This window comes from Trachypithecus francoisi, unplaced genomic scaffold (assembly GCF_009764315.1).
Source record: "Trachypithecus francoisi isolate TF-2019V2 unplaced genomic scaffold, Tfra_2.0 Lachesis_group17, whole genome shotgun sequence".
NCBI classification, from domain to species: domain Eukaryota; kingdom Metazoa; phylum Chordata; class Mammalia; order Primates; family Cercopithecidae; genus Trachypithecus; species Trachypithecus francoisi.
The window spans coordinates 16251073-16267625 of NW_022681462.1; positions in this window are offsets into that span (position 1 = coordinate 16251073).

Below are 16553 nucleotides of genomic sequence, written 5' to 3' on the forward strand. Positions count from 1 at the left end.
GTCCCTCCAAAGATATTCACATCCTAATCCCTGGAACCTGTGAATATGTTATCTTACAGGGCAAGAAAGACTACAGATATGATTAAATTAAGGATCTTGCAGTAGGGAGATTATGCTGGATGATTAGGATAAGCCCAATATAATCGCCAAGGTCCTTATGAAAGGAAGGCAGGAAGATCAGTGTCAGAGAGAGAAGATACAAGGATAAAAGTAGAAATCAGAGAGGAGTGAAGATGTTACTCTCCACCTGGCTTTGAAGAGAAGGAAGAGGCCACAAGCCAAGGAATGCAGGCAGCCTCTAGAAGGTGAAGTTAAGCAAACAATTTCTTTCCTATTTCCTCCAGATAGAATGCAGCCCTGTGGACCCATTTTAGATTCTTCACCTCCAGAACTGAGAGATAATACATTTCTATTGTTTTAAGCCACAAAGATCGTGGTAATTTGCTACAGCAGCCATGGGAAATTAATACATATGGTCAATTTATAATTCATGAGAGACTCTAGGCCAGAATGCATGTCAACTCTGATCAATAGGCAGGTGATGCCTAGGGCTCTGGGTTAAGAATGAATCTGAGGCTGAGTCTGCTCAGTGAGAGCATTACCACAATCAGTCAGCAATGACTGCTAATGAGGCACTTCTGTGCCTCAGACCTAAGTCTTTTTGGGGTGGGTGGGAGAGCATAACCTGCAGAGCCTAAAAACAGGCTACTGCTTGCAGCTCTGAAAGATGAGCTCGATAGTGGGCACTGATAGAAATGGAGATTGCCTAGGTATGTGGGTTTCAGTGAATGATGCAACTGAGCTTTCTTGAAAGGGGAAAGTTGTTGGCCTCACCCAAATATTTGGATATCCTAAAGGCCTTGGTTCCACTCATGTCCAGTGATCCCACTAACTTGCAATTTTGGGTCATTTGATATCCTGTTATTCCAGTTTACTAAAAACAAACTGAGCAAAATCTATTGTGGGGTAAAATATGAAAAATTGCCCATTTAAAAAATCATGGTTAGCAAAGTTAGCACATCTTTGCTTGTAAAAATCGAGCCACAGAATGGTTAATAAAACCTGGGATATATTATTATTTTTTAAAATTCTCCTTTCATTTGCTTTTAACTTTACCCACTTTTCCCTATACCTCCCTTCTGGGACACAAATACACAACACCCATGTTCATGGAATCAGAGTCTCCTGGAAACAGTCATATGAACTTGAAGATGAATCATGACTTGAGTTTTGAGGACTGTTTTGGTGAATTAGAACCAAGACCTGTTGTTTATTATTAACAGCCTGGATGCTATTATCCATCCTCTTCTTTCCATGGTACAACTACTCTCTATGAACTCACAGAGGACCCCCTCGGCAGCTGCAGGACATAATTACCGCATTCCAGAATACCTTTTAGGCATTTGGATCTATGGCTACCTCTTTGGATTGCTCCCCTGTTAACTAATATGTTACTGGCTTGACACAATTGACAGCCGGCTGTGCTGGTGGCAAAAGGACTGCCTCTGGGGTTGTCTCAAAATGAGGTTAATGATGGGCTAGATGAGCTCTCTGGGTTTCTTAGACATCATCTACCTGGGAGCGGAATGTGTGTAAGGCTCTGGTGTGATGACAGCGGGGGCTCTCACCACACAGTGAGATGTACCAAATGGGCCAATTATTCTTCAAGGTGGATCACGGAAATTGTTTTGCTAATTTTGAATGTAATTAAAACAAAGGAGAGCAAAACAAAGTTAGACCATTCTTGCAACCACAAAAGGCCAGGAGTGATGAGTTGCAGAAGCCAGTGAAGTTGCATTTTCTTCTGGGTAAGGCGGGGACGGGTCTCTTCAGCTTGTTCTTCCGTCTTCCCGCACATGACTGGGACAAACCACAGGGTAATGAGGTTTGGGCTGAAGTTGCAGTCTCTGACTGAAAGCAGACTTTGTCATTATTCCGATCAATTCACACATATTACAGATATGGAGGCAAAAGCCTGTATGCGGAAAATGCTTTCTCAGGGATACTTAGTTTGTTAGCAGAGGAGACAAAACCAGAATTTATTTCTCCCAAATTCCAGCTGGGGAGGGAGAAATCCTGAGGTTCTGCTGACTACGCAGTGGATTGAAAGATTCTCATCCAAATATTGAATATCTTCTGGGCAGGAATGATGTTTGCTCGTGTCTATACCCCTAACACCTGCTACCTGGACAGTAGGAGGTGCTCAATGAATGTTTGTTGAATGAATGAATAAATGTATGTTCCACAGATAGTTCAGGGAGGTGGGAGACTTGACAGTTTCATCCACTCTTAGAAGCCAGAATAGGCCTTCTGAAGCAGGGGATTGGCTTTATTTTTATTGCCTTGTTTTTTCTTAACTTTCATTAATCTTGTAGTTATATTAAAGAAATCTCATGGAGTCCAAATGTCTAAAAATCTAATCACCTCTGTAGAGCTGTGTCATCCAATGCAGTTGCCAATAGCAACATGTGGCTATTAAGCACTTGAAATGTGGCTAATTTGGGTTGAGATTTGCTATAAGTATGGAATACACAGTCAATTTCAAAAACTACAAAAAGGGAATGTAAAATATTTCAGTAATGTAAAAAATATTGATTACATGTTGAAAGGATAATGTCTTAGATATATTGAGTTAAACATTTTATTAAAACTAATTTTTCTTTTACTTTTTTCTAAATTGGCTACTAGAAAATGTACAATTTCACAGGTGGCTCACATTTGTGGTTTGCATTGTTTTCTATCAGAGAGCGTTGCCATAGAGCCCTTGTTTTTGTGTTTGCTGGGCAAGTGGGTTGGGTAGATTAAGACGTTATTTATTTGATGAAGTACCAATTAGTTAGTGACTTTTATGTAAATATCCAGAGGATTACTACTATGTACCATTTGGTGAAGACATGCCTTCTTAGATCAGTTCCATTAGTAGATCCCATCATGTGTGAGTGAGAGACCAAATCTCAGAGAGGATAAGTGCCGTGGAGCAGGATTAGAAGATGGACTTGCAGGACTCCAGACTTGTGCTCTGAGCCTCAGCTTTTTCAGTCATCGTCACTAGATGATGGTGTGGTATGTTCAGGACTGAGGGATGCCACTAACACTTTATCACTCATATTAGTTAAAGGGTCAAAGTTTGTGATTGCTTTTGCTTATAAATTAGAGCAGATTCAAGGCTATCTCTGTGCATTCCTTTCTTACTTCTTCCTCTTACTTACTTGTATTCTAAAACATATTTCCTTCCAAAGGGGGAGCAAGCAGGGAATTGGGTACACTCAAGATAGGTTAATGGACACAGTCTCACCCTGTACCATTATCTCTCGATGTCTATGCACTAGGCAACAAGTCAAGCATCTTTTAATATCTGACCCCACCAAATTCTTTCCAACCTCAGGGCTTTTGCACTTGTTCTTTCCTCTCCTTAAATGTAAGTGGAAGTTAATACCCCCACTTTTAGCATTGTGAGTTTTTTTCTCATCCTTTTAGTCTCAGCTTCAATGTTACCTCCTTGGAGAGGCCGTCACCAAGTTCAGTCATTCCTACCTGGTAGAAGTTATTCTTGACCTTCTTTGTCTTTTCATGCCACTTTTCCTAACCTGCAATTATATCTGTTCACTTGTGTATGAATATCAGCTTCACAGGAAGAGAGACAGGTTGCTCTTGTTTACCTCTGTATCCCAGTCACCTACCAACAGACCTGGTAGAGAATAGAGGTTCCATACCTATTAGTTGAATAAATGAATGAATGAATGAAAAATTGGCATGCCTAGGAACATAGCAGCTGAAATTATATTTCATCTCCAGAAATGGCCACTGTTTCACACAGGCAGTGGTCACCCCTGGGGAGTGAATCTATTTTTAGATTGCATTCATGTAAGGCATGTTTGGAGAAGGAATACAGAAGGCAATAGTGTAAGTCCTTGAAGGTCTGAGGTGACATCTGGACAAGAATGGCTGGATTGGACTGGGTAAGAAAATGTGGTTTGATGCAGCAAAAATTTTTTCTACATACAAAGCAGAATACTTACTTTAAAATCCCTGGGTCTACTACTTCTTTAAAGCTAAGCAGGTCCCTAGTAAATCAGGTGGCCTCAATATTTTTGTCCTATATCCCATATATTAATAGTACCACTTACTCTTTTGAAGGACACACTATTAGTAATCCTTTGTTTAATCTTAGCATAATTTACTCTCCATTTCCTCCTAAATGTGGTGCAGAAAACTTTCAAAAATGATGAGAAATGGAAGGAGGTTTGTCTTGAGAATTTTATCTAAAAACTTTCAATATACTTCAGATGAGGGAAACCACCTTGAAGTTATGCACATTCAAGATTGGGAAACAGCAGAATAAGGCAGGGAACGTTTCTGGGTAACTTAAGGTTGGTGTTGGGACATCCCACATAGACTATTTTTTTTTTCCTGCAAATGATGACTTTTATGAGGAAACAGATGGGCCCTTTAAGGATGCTGTTCCTGCCTGAGTTCAGGGAGGTTCCAGGGTAGGATTTGGTAGCAGAGAGCATGGAGCCATCTCAGTGTGTTCAGCTCTAGGTTGCTTGACTGGCTGGCATTACCTTTTGCCTCCTCCTGACGTCACACACACATATCTTCCCTGGTGCCCCTAGCTGGCAGGAGAGCTGTGGGCAGCTGCTTCCAGGTGTGACCACTGTTGAGCCAAGCTCCTGTCACAGCCTTTATCGCCATGTAGAAGCAGCTTCTACTGAAGTTAAGCCCGAGGTAACACAGATCGGCCTCTGTATTACTTCTCCAGGGTTGCCAGCTCATTTTAACCCAGACTGGTCAAAAATTCATATCCCATCATTTCGGCTTGCAAAGCCATTCAACACCAGGTCAATGTGAATTCAATAGAATTTCATATCGCTTACAATAAAGACTCTGGGTTTTGCGAAAGTGCATACAGAAAAAAAAAAAAAAAAAAAAAAAGATGAAGAGATGAAGCCGCAGATCCCTGGGCCAGTTGTCAAAGGGAAAAAGCCTTTATGCCAGCGACAGGAGCTAAGCCCATCCTTTTTCGTTCTTTTAAAGTGAAGGTGGGTTTGAGCAGAGAAAATCCTATTGTGTTGAATGATTCTGTCGGGAGAGAGGTAGAGACTTTGGAATATAAATGAGTGCTAGCGAGTTGGAGAATTAAAACTCTCCCTCATCCGTATATTATGGGCTTCATGTGTGATAAGCATGCGTGTTTACAGATTAACCCCAGCCTGCCAGGGCCTGTTTAATGGTATTATTATTAATAGCATCTTTGATCCGAGTGTGTGTTTACCATACTTGTCTGGGAGCATCTGTGCTGAGTGATGGTGGGGCCTGGCTTGAGCACATGTAGGATCTTGGGAGGGAAGTAGGTGACTTTCAGTCCACAGAAATTTAGGATACCTTATCATGGGAGTAGAGTGGGAGATGGGGTGGGGAAACTGGGGATGTGAAGAAGGAGAAAGTCTAGAGAGGAATTGGCAATTCTTAAGATTACTTTAGGTCCAGGTTCAGTGCTTGGTTTAGAAAAAGCAACTAATTTTGGAAATTGGGTATGAAGGGAAGTAAATGTGGGGAGAGGAAAGGGGGTAGTAGACACAAGAAGAAATATTTGAGAGAGTGGGAGAGAGAGAGCGTGTGAGAAACAAAGGGAAGAAAGAAAGGTTTGGTAGGAGGAACACTGGTAGAAGGGAAGGTCATGTGGTGAAAGGAGGGTAGCTATGAACTCTTCTGTCCATGATCTCCCCCGGGCCCTGTCCCTGCCTATGTTTTCAGTGACTTATGCAGAAAAAAAGGAGGACAGGAATGGGAAAAGTCTGTAAGGCACTGAGAAGCATTCTTCTTTCTTTATCTTCTTCTCTCCTTTATCTTCCTTTCTCTTTTTGTATCCTTTCTTCCTTCCTTTACTTGCAAGTTCAAACATTTTGGTGAAGTTTAGCCTGAGTGCTGGAACTACCTGTTCATCTTTGGGTAAGTCTTTTAATGCCCCTCGTGCTGAGATTCTCCATCTGCATGGTAGAAATGAATTGCGTGCATGAGAGACTTTGTTCTTCAGCATGTGCACACCAGTCAGAGGTAACTGAAGGTACATATTATTTATGTTGTTAAATAATGTGTGTGTGTGTGTGTGTGTCTGTGAATAATATTTGAAAAACGGAGCTACAAGAAGTGAAATGTATCTTAAAATGTGCAATACAGTAGCAAACGTCCCATGACAGTTTTTCTTCTTTCCTGGTCACTTTGTGAGGATTACTCAACTAATATGTTGGAAGTGCAGTGTTCTGGGCATGCAGGGAAAGAGGTCTAACCCCCCCTGCATCATGGAGGGCTCAGGGAGGATTTTATTTTTCCTGAGAAAAGATGCCAATTGCAGCTATTCTGAGTAATGAACAAAACATTACATCTTATGACTCAACATTGCTTTATGTCTGAAATAATAAATCCTGATATACCATTCTTTGAGGAATCATCTATTCTTGTGGCTTTTTCCCATGGAAGGCCTTGACATCTGGTTACAAGGATGGAAAAGAAGGTGAATTTAATTGACCATCTGACCAACCAACCAACCAACCATCAACCAAAATAAAGGAATATGGAGATTTTGAATGCACTTTGAAGTACATCTAGTGTTAGGTCAATTGTGAAGTGTTCCAGTAACACATTTTCACTCCTTTCATGGATGGGACATAGGCATATGATCAACCCAGGCACTACAGAAGTTCCAGGTGGTGGAGAAGTTGACAAGATTTCCCCATGCACTTAGGCAAGGGCAGGGTGTCCCTTTGCTCACTGGAGCAGATGGCTTTGTACAAGCTCTTTAGGATAGCCCATGTCCTGGTTTCAGCTCAGATCACTGAACTGGAAACATGCGTGTCCATAGAGACACTCACCTTGGACAGTAGTCATCTGTCTTTTTTGCCTTTTACATCTCTCTCCTTTTCTGATGTTTTGCCCTTGAATGAAGCTTCTGAGTGGCCTGGTTGTTGAAGCAGATGGACTGGTCATTGCCTGGACTCTCCAAACAATAGGCCCTCTGCTTTAAAACAATTTTTTAAATAACCGGCTTTAGCTGTAAAATGACTGTCAACTTGTAACTTTACTGTTTACATCACAATGTGCAATAAAGATGGCAGAGGCTGTGAGAATATCTGCCTGGCAATTGTACTTTTTTTTGTGTGTCAAGCCAAGAAGTGCTAAAAGCTTTCAGAAATTTCAACATTTCTGACTGTGGAAACTATTTTTACAAGAATCTTTTTACAATGGAGAAGACTTTATTTCAGAGAGAAGTCAAGGATAAGGAAGCAGTGCTCATTTTGAGCAAGAATATGCCTCATGTACATGAAAAAGCAGTTGAAATTCTTGCTTCTTTTCCTCCCTTCCTCCTTCCTACCTGCAGTCCCTGACTGCAAATCCCCTTGTAATTATCCCCATCACTATAGTCTGGAAGGCTCACCTTCCACAACAGGGGATATTAGAAGGGCTAAATGTCTCCCACCGCACAGGGAGAAATATTCCTTTGTTTGAAGAGGAAGTTTTCTCATCCAAAGATTATGTCCCCCTGTGACTGTGCCATGATCGGAAGAGACAGAGATTTTCACGTCCCCTGTGACTGACTGTTGTGGAAAACACAGTAATATCAGGGTTTAAGGTGGGGAGGTGGGAGTTTCAGAAGATTTTGAGGGGGTCTCTTTGCCATTGAAAGGTAATATAACCATTTTCCGGGATTAGTGAAAATAGTGGGAGGAAGAAACGCTGCCTAGGGGGTGCTGCTGTGTTAGGTGCCATCCCTCTCGTGTTTGGAAATCCTTCTCTGCCTTTCTTGGACATGTGTTCTATGAAAGCCAGTCCCTGGGGGAGAAAAATGGTTCTGGTACCATTGTTCATTCCAAATTGGTGTCTAGTTTTGACATTCAGCTGATAAAATGATGTTTTTCAGGCCTATCCATTAGGGACATCAGAGTTAGGATAGAAAACACCTATTGGTTCTGCTTGGTTAGGTATTTGTGCTTATATAACCTGAAAGAAATTCTTTTAACTTGAGGTTTTTAAAAATACAACAAAATGATTAGTGGAAAATGGCTAAATATACACTTTGATGCAGATTAAAAACGGTTTACATGTAAGTAATTTAATAGTAAATAAATCATTGGTAAATTACAAATACATTATTACCACAGCATAGTTTTGTTGTCAGCTACTAAACTTGCCTCACTGGGGTCTTGATAAAGTGTTAGCCAAGCGTGATCTGGGGCTGGATCCAACCTGTAGGCAGTCCAGGGCCCATGGGTTTGCCTTGGGTCCTCTGAGCATGTTGAGTCTATGTACACCCTCCTGTATGCCAGGGCAGACAGATCTCATTGACTTTGACTCACATTGAACCAAGTGTTATTTTGGGGTGGATCCATTTCTTAGGCAGTACAGGATCCAGGGATTTGCTCCTAAGTCCATGATAGTCTTGAGTCAGACGTAGGGGTGATGGATTCATAGCAAGAGTGTCCCTTCTACTTGTCCCCAGCCATGGCAGACAGAGCTAATTGATTATGGCCTACTTAGCCTTGAGTCCAGATGTAGCCTCACCATTCCCAGGCAGCCTCAAGAGTTGAGCTGGGAGATGCAGCCCATTGGTTATCCATAACGCACCACACCCTGATGTTTGAATTGATGTCCTCATCTCAGGGCTTCTTAGAAATCCTATTTTCAATGGCTTGAAGTTCAGTCCTTAAAGTAAAGACCCTTACTGGCCCACACAGGGTTGGTGTAGTTTCTATTCCTTATTGCTATTCAACAAATCCATGTCCTATAAACATGGACATCACATGGTAGAGAAGAGAGAATGGTGTTGTCTTATCTGAGCTTGGATCCTGGTTGTTCCACCTACTAGTGGTGTGATGTTAGGCAATTATGTCTTTGAGCATTCGGCATTTATCCCAATGCTCAAAGATATAATTGTGTAAGATTTGCCTCGCACGGTCATCGTAAGAGTAAGAGGTGATATAAATAACCTCGCATATTTCCTGATATGCTTTAAGCACAAATTAACGGTGGCCATTGTTAGTACTACCACAGGAAAAGGAGACTAGTGCAGTGTGTTGTGGACATTCACAAAATGCTACTCTCTCTTTATCCTGTTTATTTCCTTTGTAGGAGTTATCACAGACTATATTTATTTGTGCATGTGTGTTTATTTATTTCTCAGGTCATTTCCACTAGCAAGTTAGCTCCATGAGGAGCTTATTGATTTCTTGGCGCTGTATTTCCACAATATAGCTCAATGCTTGATGCACAGTCGTCACTCAGTAGATATTTGCTAAAACACCAAATGTGCTTTCTTTATTTTTCTTAATAAAATAATAATCTGCAAGAATGCGTAACGCAGCTCTCCTCTATGATCCCCCCCACCCCACCCCACAAAGGCTTGCAGGAGGTTGTGTGAAAGTGCTGTCTTCTTGGCACTGTAGGGAGTGGAGGGGTTAATAGGCTTCTGGGGTTTTATATCAGGGATGGGAGCCTCTGCAGGGCTGGAGGCTGCCTGGAAACCTTTCTCTTACTTCCAATAGCTGTGATGTGGGTCTCACTTCAACAGTCCTGACTGCAAAGGAGCTGTCTGCCCCAGGGCTGGACTTGGCAGGGCTTTCCTGTTGAAATATTTCAGGCAGACACTGTGAGGCTGTGCTGTCAATAAGTAGCCACATGTGGCTGTGGAGCCCTTGAAATGGGATAGTCCAAACTGAGATGGGCTGAAAGCATGAAATACACAAGGGATTTTGAAGACTTTGTAGGAAAAAAAAGTAAAATATTTCATTAATAATTTTTAATATCGATTACATGTTGAAATGATGATATTTTGGATATATTAGGTTAAATAATATCTATGATTAAAACCAGGTTTTTTTTTTTTCACTTTACACTTTAAAATGTGGCCACTAGAAAATTTAAAGTGACATATGTGGCTCACATTTGTGCTGACCTTATATTTCTCTCTGCCAGCCCTGGAATGGGACACACTTTTGGGGCAAAATAGAGGAAGGAGCTGTGGGCCAAGTGTCCAGTGCTAGTCTCAGTCCTGCTTCTGCAAGAATTTGACATATGATCTTGAACAAGCCACCCAAACATTCTGCACCTTAGGTCTTTCTGGAAAAGTCTATTCAGAGGCTTTGATACCTAAGAAAGAAGCAACAGTGTTACACTACTCTACAATTACAAGATGCTATTGTCTTATTTCCATTACTAAAGCCACTTCAGAACATGTCTGGGATGCAGGCAGCCACACCTTCCTGATTCTGGGAAGAATGTACGGAGGCCTTGTTCCATCTGTACCAGGCAGACTCTTTGAGGGAAGAACCCAAGGCAGGGCACTGTACCTTGTGGAACTGACTGAATGATAACTGAGACTTTCCAATCATGTGGAAATTTCCTACAAAACCCCAACTTTTATGAAACAGATTGATTAACTGTAAAAGTCTCATCCTTAACACCTCTGCTCCCCTTATGAAGTCAATGTTATTTTTAACTACTGGAGACTCATTCAGAAAAAAACCCAGGTCAGTACTTGGACATAGTGGCTGCACAGTAAAATGTAGCAAAATGACCTATTGACCTGGGAAATGAGGACCTTTCCATGTATTAGAATCTCTTGAAAAACTTCCTCTGCCACAATCCCTGCTGGGAAGGAATCAGAACTCTGATGATCTTGTTTATCTAATTTAGACTGTGTCTATTTAATTTAGCTTGTGTCTTTCTAATTTATATTATGAGCCCTCTCAACTGAAATTGAGTCTCTCTTAATGTTCTGTATGGTGTCTAGTGTGTTTTCTAGGCTCAGATAATATGAACAATAAGAAACATTTTAGGTTCTTGATGTGTTTTTTTTGTTAATGTCAAGTTCTTTGGAGGAAAATCTCCTTCAGAAGTTTGGGATGTTTAAGTTGTGTCTGTATGTCTCTCAAACATATGAGAAAAAAGTGGAAAATTCCGGGACCTAGTATTTATAAATATTTGAATATAATTTATAAATAGATGGAGGAATCTTCTTATTTTAAAAATCCAGCTATTTGACATTATATAGACATAGTCTTGTGCTCTGATATTTCTTTCATCTACCTATATAATTACAAAGTAGCATACATTGAGTGTATCTGTCTTCTGGTAGATAAACTCAGGTCCTTACTGTCTGTTGCTTGCACTTCTATTCCCTGTAGGTGCACAGAAGAACCTGCAGGTTGCGTTTCGATGTATCATTTAATTCCCCTTTTTTCCTTCCTCCAGTGTGGAGTGAGAGCAGGAATGGGCTCTGGAATCTGCCTGTACTAGAATCTGCTCTCTCAACTTGGTGGCCTTGGGCAAATTATTTATCTATTTGAGCCTTAGTTTCCGTAAGTCGCTTTAGGGTAAATTATATCGAACTAGCTTAGTTGTCTGAGGATTAAATTTGAGCACCTCTATATAATGTCTGGAACTCAGTGATAGGCTTTCTCATAAAAAGCTAGGTTAAAAGGACACATTTGACTTTTTAAAAATTCATAGATATGCTAGACTGCATCTACTCAGTACTTCTTCCCCACCCAAAGGATACCTATTTTGCAATGAATTGTTAATATCTCTGCAAAATATTAATCACATGTTTATAATTTTCCATGCCTACTTTGCAAATGGAGAAATGGAGTTACTTGAACATAGAGCCCAGTTGTTCTCAGTTTAAGCTGTCACGTTCTTTTGTCAGAGTAACTCAAGTATGAAAATGCTGACCTCTCCTTTACAGTGAAGAACCCACTCAACACCATCTACTTTACTTTAATATCCTCCAGTAGAATGGGAAGTCCCAATGCACAGGTCAACCCCTGAACAATTAATGAGCACCAGTGTATGCCAGGCATTGGGAAGGTTTCAAGGAAAACCAGGAGGGTTCCTGTCCTCAAAAAACTTGACATCTGATGGGTGAGTCAGAGCACATAAATGCACATGAAAACAGTAACAAGGCAAAGCAAGTCAACATATTTGTTGAACCCCCACTATATGTGAAGGCATATATTAATGTCTTGTGCCTGGTACAGCAATAAGAGATATAGGCTTCTGGCAAGGGAGGGTTTGCTGAGTGATGGAGGAGTCAGGGAAGGTTTCTGGGGGCTAATATAAGGCTGCGGTTCTGAACCTTACTGAGCATCAGGTTACCTGAGCCCTGCCTCCTGAGATTAGCAATCAGCAGGTCTGGGGCAGGGCCTGGGATTCTGTGTTTCATCAGCTTTCAGGTGGTGCTATGCTGCTGGTCCTCGGACTACACTTGAGTTGTGAGGCTAAGGGATGAGTTGTGTCTAGCTCTGGAAGAACTGCGGGGACACCGCCATTGTGTATTTCTAGCCTTTTCCTTCCTCAGGTCCTTCACTGGGGTGCACCTTTGTTGCGCTTGGCGAGTGCCATGAGGTTTCATCCAGTGACAGAGCAATGGGCTGCATCTGCTCTTTATTCAGAAAGAGGAAATTCCTACTTCGCTGCCATGGCCTTGTTGCTCTGGCTTCTCTTTCTCAAAATATTTGTATTTGAACATGAACTCTGCCTCTCCACTCTCATCTCTCCCCATCCCACCTCCACTCAACCTCAACTCTTATTTTGGCAGCAATGAAATTACTGCGCTTCCCATTTGAAATAACTTTAAAGAGGAATAATCCCACAAATTACAATTACTGGTATTTATCCAAGTAAAACCCAGTATCCTGTTGCTTTGTTGACAGCAGGGCCCAGCCAACTGTTGGGTTAGCGGGGGCCGAGGAAGTTAAAAGGAGGGCCTGGTTGAGTTGCCTCACCATGGGAGGAGAGAGGCATGTGAAATCAGATATTTAACACTCCTCAGCAATTATGGGAGTTTTTATTCTCTCCCTGGCAAAGAACATAGCCCTTTACTGCAGTGTTTCAAGTTTGCCTGCAAGGCTGTCTGATAGAAGTGCTTTTATCCCCTGAAGATACAGTATAAAATACAAATCATCATTGGTTTTATCTCAGCTGGAGCTGCTGCTTCTCCAAATACGTTTACTCTGTTCAACTGCCCATCAGACCCATTTTCATCCTTCACCCCGCTCCTTGACGATGGCTGGGTTTAGGGCCTTTCTTCTGTTCTTTGTTCCTTTAGCTCAGCGAAGTAAACAGCAGGATTGATCTTACACTGCATTTTGGTATTGTTCCAAGTACTCATCAATAGACACGGCTGGGAATGCACTGATTGGAAAGGAAGGGCAGATGGAAATGCACTTCTTGTTCTTTGTGCCTTTTAGTGTGCAGCGGAATGTCCCTAATCTGAGGGCTGCTACATTGGCTGCCGATCGACATGCAAATTCATCATCAAATGATAAGTCCCATATTAGTTCTAAGGGAAGTCTTTAAAGATACCAGGGAGGAAGAGGGAGGGAGGGAGAGAGGAAGAGAGAGAGAGAGACAGAGAGAGAGAGAGAGAGAGAGAGAGCACGTGCGCGAAAGTAAGAGAGACAGAGAAAGGAAGAGAGAGAGAGGGGGACAAAGGAAGAGAGAGAGAGAGAAAGGAGGAAAGAGAGAGAGAGAGAGATTGAGAGAAAGGGGGCTTTTCTTCATTGCCTCTTACATCCAGGTCATTACAGTGTCTTGGGAAAGAAGAAGGGGGATAAATAGCTGTTATGTTGTTGTGTTTCTCTTTGCATTGCATCTGTTCACAGGTGCATGAAGAAGTCAAATGCTCTGCTTGGAAAGTGTTTATTTTAAAAGCAAGGCAATTTAAGTTAGAGATGACTTAAAATCAGAGATGGTGACCTAAATGAGAAAAAGTATTGCAAAGAATGGGCTTTTCAAAGTATTGCAAAGGATGGTTGTTTTCTTTTTGCTTTGTCATTTTTCTCCTCAGTTATTTGGAAAGCAAATCTTAACTGGGCTATTTTCTGTATTATTTTTTAATTAAAATTAAAAAACCAACAGTATTTTGACTTGTAACTTTTTTTTTTTTAAATGTGTATCTAAGTTAAATTGGAGGCTTAAAGATGCTGCTTTTATGGATAACACATTAGTTGGTTATATTGGAAGATGATAAAAGTGAATTGGCTAAATGGACCTTTGGAATTGTTTTGTTGAAGGCCCACAAGTTATTATAATGCTTTTAGGTGTTTTTGAGAGGTAACAGGCTGGAGGAAGAGTTTATAGAATTATCTTGTCTTGAATACTCCTTAACAGCAGGACACGTTCCACTGCCTATCAGATGATGGGTGTGGAGATAGCCTGAGCTTACACTGATTATGAGGAAAACATCTCTGCTTTGCAAGAGGTCTGAAATGTTATGGGGCAATTAGGCAATCTTTACCCTCCCTACCTCAGCTTTAAGAAAGTATAGTTTCTGTTTCATTTCCATTAATAGTCATATCATGACAGTTACTTCTGTGAAGTTTTTCCTCAACACCCACCTTTCCCTACAGTATCCTACCTAATCCCACATTCCCTGTGACACTGCATTCCCTCCTTCATTCTGGAAATATACTTAGTACATGTTTTATCATACACATGTAATCTATTTTTGATTATCTAGGTTTGCACTGAACAGTTTGTAGATTGTGTTTTTTAATATACTTATAAAAAATATTATAGTTACCAAGACTGTGTAGACTTCTCTTGTTTAGAACTATAAGGTGGTAAGGTATTCACTGTAACATAGCCATTACCTGCCCCTGCCAAATCTTTCCCATTAAATGTGCAAGTACATCACTGGCAGTCACTTGTATAAAATTTAATAGTGCAGTGTTAGTGAAGAGTTACATGTTTAAATAACATATGCGTAACAATGAGGCTACCCAATAACTAAGACATTGAAATGGAAAAAAAAACAAACTCTACACATTTTTTTAAAATTTATTTTTTTATTTTTTTAATTAATTTTTTTTTGTTTTGGAGACAGAGTCTTGTTCTGTCAGCCAGGCTGGAGTGCAGTGGCGTGATCTCAACTCACTGCAAGCTCTGCCTCCCAAGTTCACACCATTCTCCTGCCTCAGCCTACCGAGTAGCTGGGACTACAGGTGCCCGCCACCATGCCCGGCTAATTTTTTGTATTTTTAGTAGAGACGGGGTTTCACCGTGTTAGCCAAGATGGTCTCCATCTCCTGACCTCGCCTACACAATATTTTATATGTTATAAAAACTTTGAAAAACGTGTAAAAGGGGTAGAATATAAAACCAAAGCCAAACAAATTAAATTATACATATACAAATGTAAGTGGTTTAAGGTAAAATAAAAGGTGAATTAATTTATTTTGCATTCCCAGTGAATTGATGAAGCTGACTGATAAAAAAAGGCAAGACCATTAAATAGATCCTCTTATAACAACCTTGATAAGGCAGTGCCAGTTTAGTGCCATTGGCAATGGGCAAACAAAACCGTCTGGATTGATCTGTGGTGGACAAGGAAAATATTTCTTTGACACTGTTGGAGCGGATGGTATCTTTGATTCATATTTTGGAGATTAAACAATATCAAATGAGGCAGAGGATTAAGAAACTGGCATTTGAGACCCTTAGCAATGGTGACATACTGGGTGGCATGGCAGACACCCTCTGCCATGAGGAGGCGCTAGCTAAAAAGCAAGATCACACTGGCACATTCGGATTGACTGTTGGCTAACCTCCTTTAGAGACGTGCAAGGTTTTTTCTGCAAATAAGTTTGCTTATGTAAATGAGTTCACATTTAGTTTAAACATCAGTTTACATTAAAACCATTTTAAACTATATTTCAACTAGTTATTTTTAAATTCACATTTTGAGCTTGATGTGACCTTCTTCCCCTGATTTTCTCAAGTATTGAAGGTCTCTGGGAAGTAACTGATTATGTGTTTGCCTGTGAGCATCTGAAGGAAAAAGATCTTTTTTTTATTTAACTCTGTTTTCCTAGTCCATAGCCCAGAGTAAGTGCTCATAAATGTTTATTAAATGAATGTTTGAATGAATAAATAAATAGATGAATTAAGATGTCTTAGCTTAGATGACCTTGGTCAAAGGTATTTATTACAGAACTAGAAGACAGCTCAAGAATCCAGCCCTCTGCCTCTAACTTGTCCTGAAAATTTCAGGCATCTGTATTGTCCTCCAAACACTGGGACAGTGGGCTTGTTTTGGGATTCCTGGTTCACCCTTAGTCTGCTTTCCCTGGGAACTGCCTGTGCTCCTAATCTTTTGTTAAAAGGAACTGAGAATTGGTATATTGAGAGGCCAAGTTCATTGACAGATGGACAAAACCCAATGGCATTCCTATAGGAGTCACCTAGTTAGGTAAATAGTGAACAGTAGAATGAAGGCCCGGGTGTATCTGCTAATGAGAGTGCTGGAACCACCCTGAATCTAGAAGCACTCACTGAGCCCAGTTCCTACTGGGTCTACCATCTACAGCAACTCCATTTTCTGGCCTCAGATTTCAGGAGATCTCATTTTCAAATATCTGCTCCCTTGCCACCAAAGCCTACAACTTTAGTTGAGTTAATTTAAATGTTTCTTGCAATACAATTGTATTTCCATTTCTAAAGAAAACTCTGGGCCATCTCAAAAACCTAATCTGAAAATCCTGCTTTGTAAGGGGACT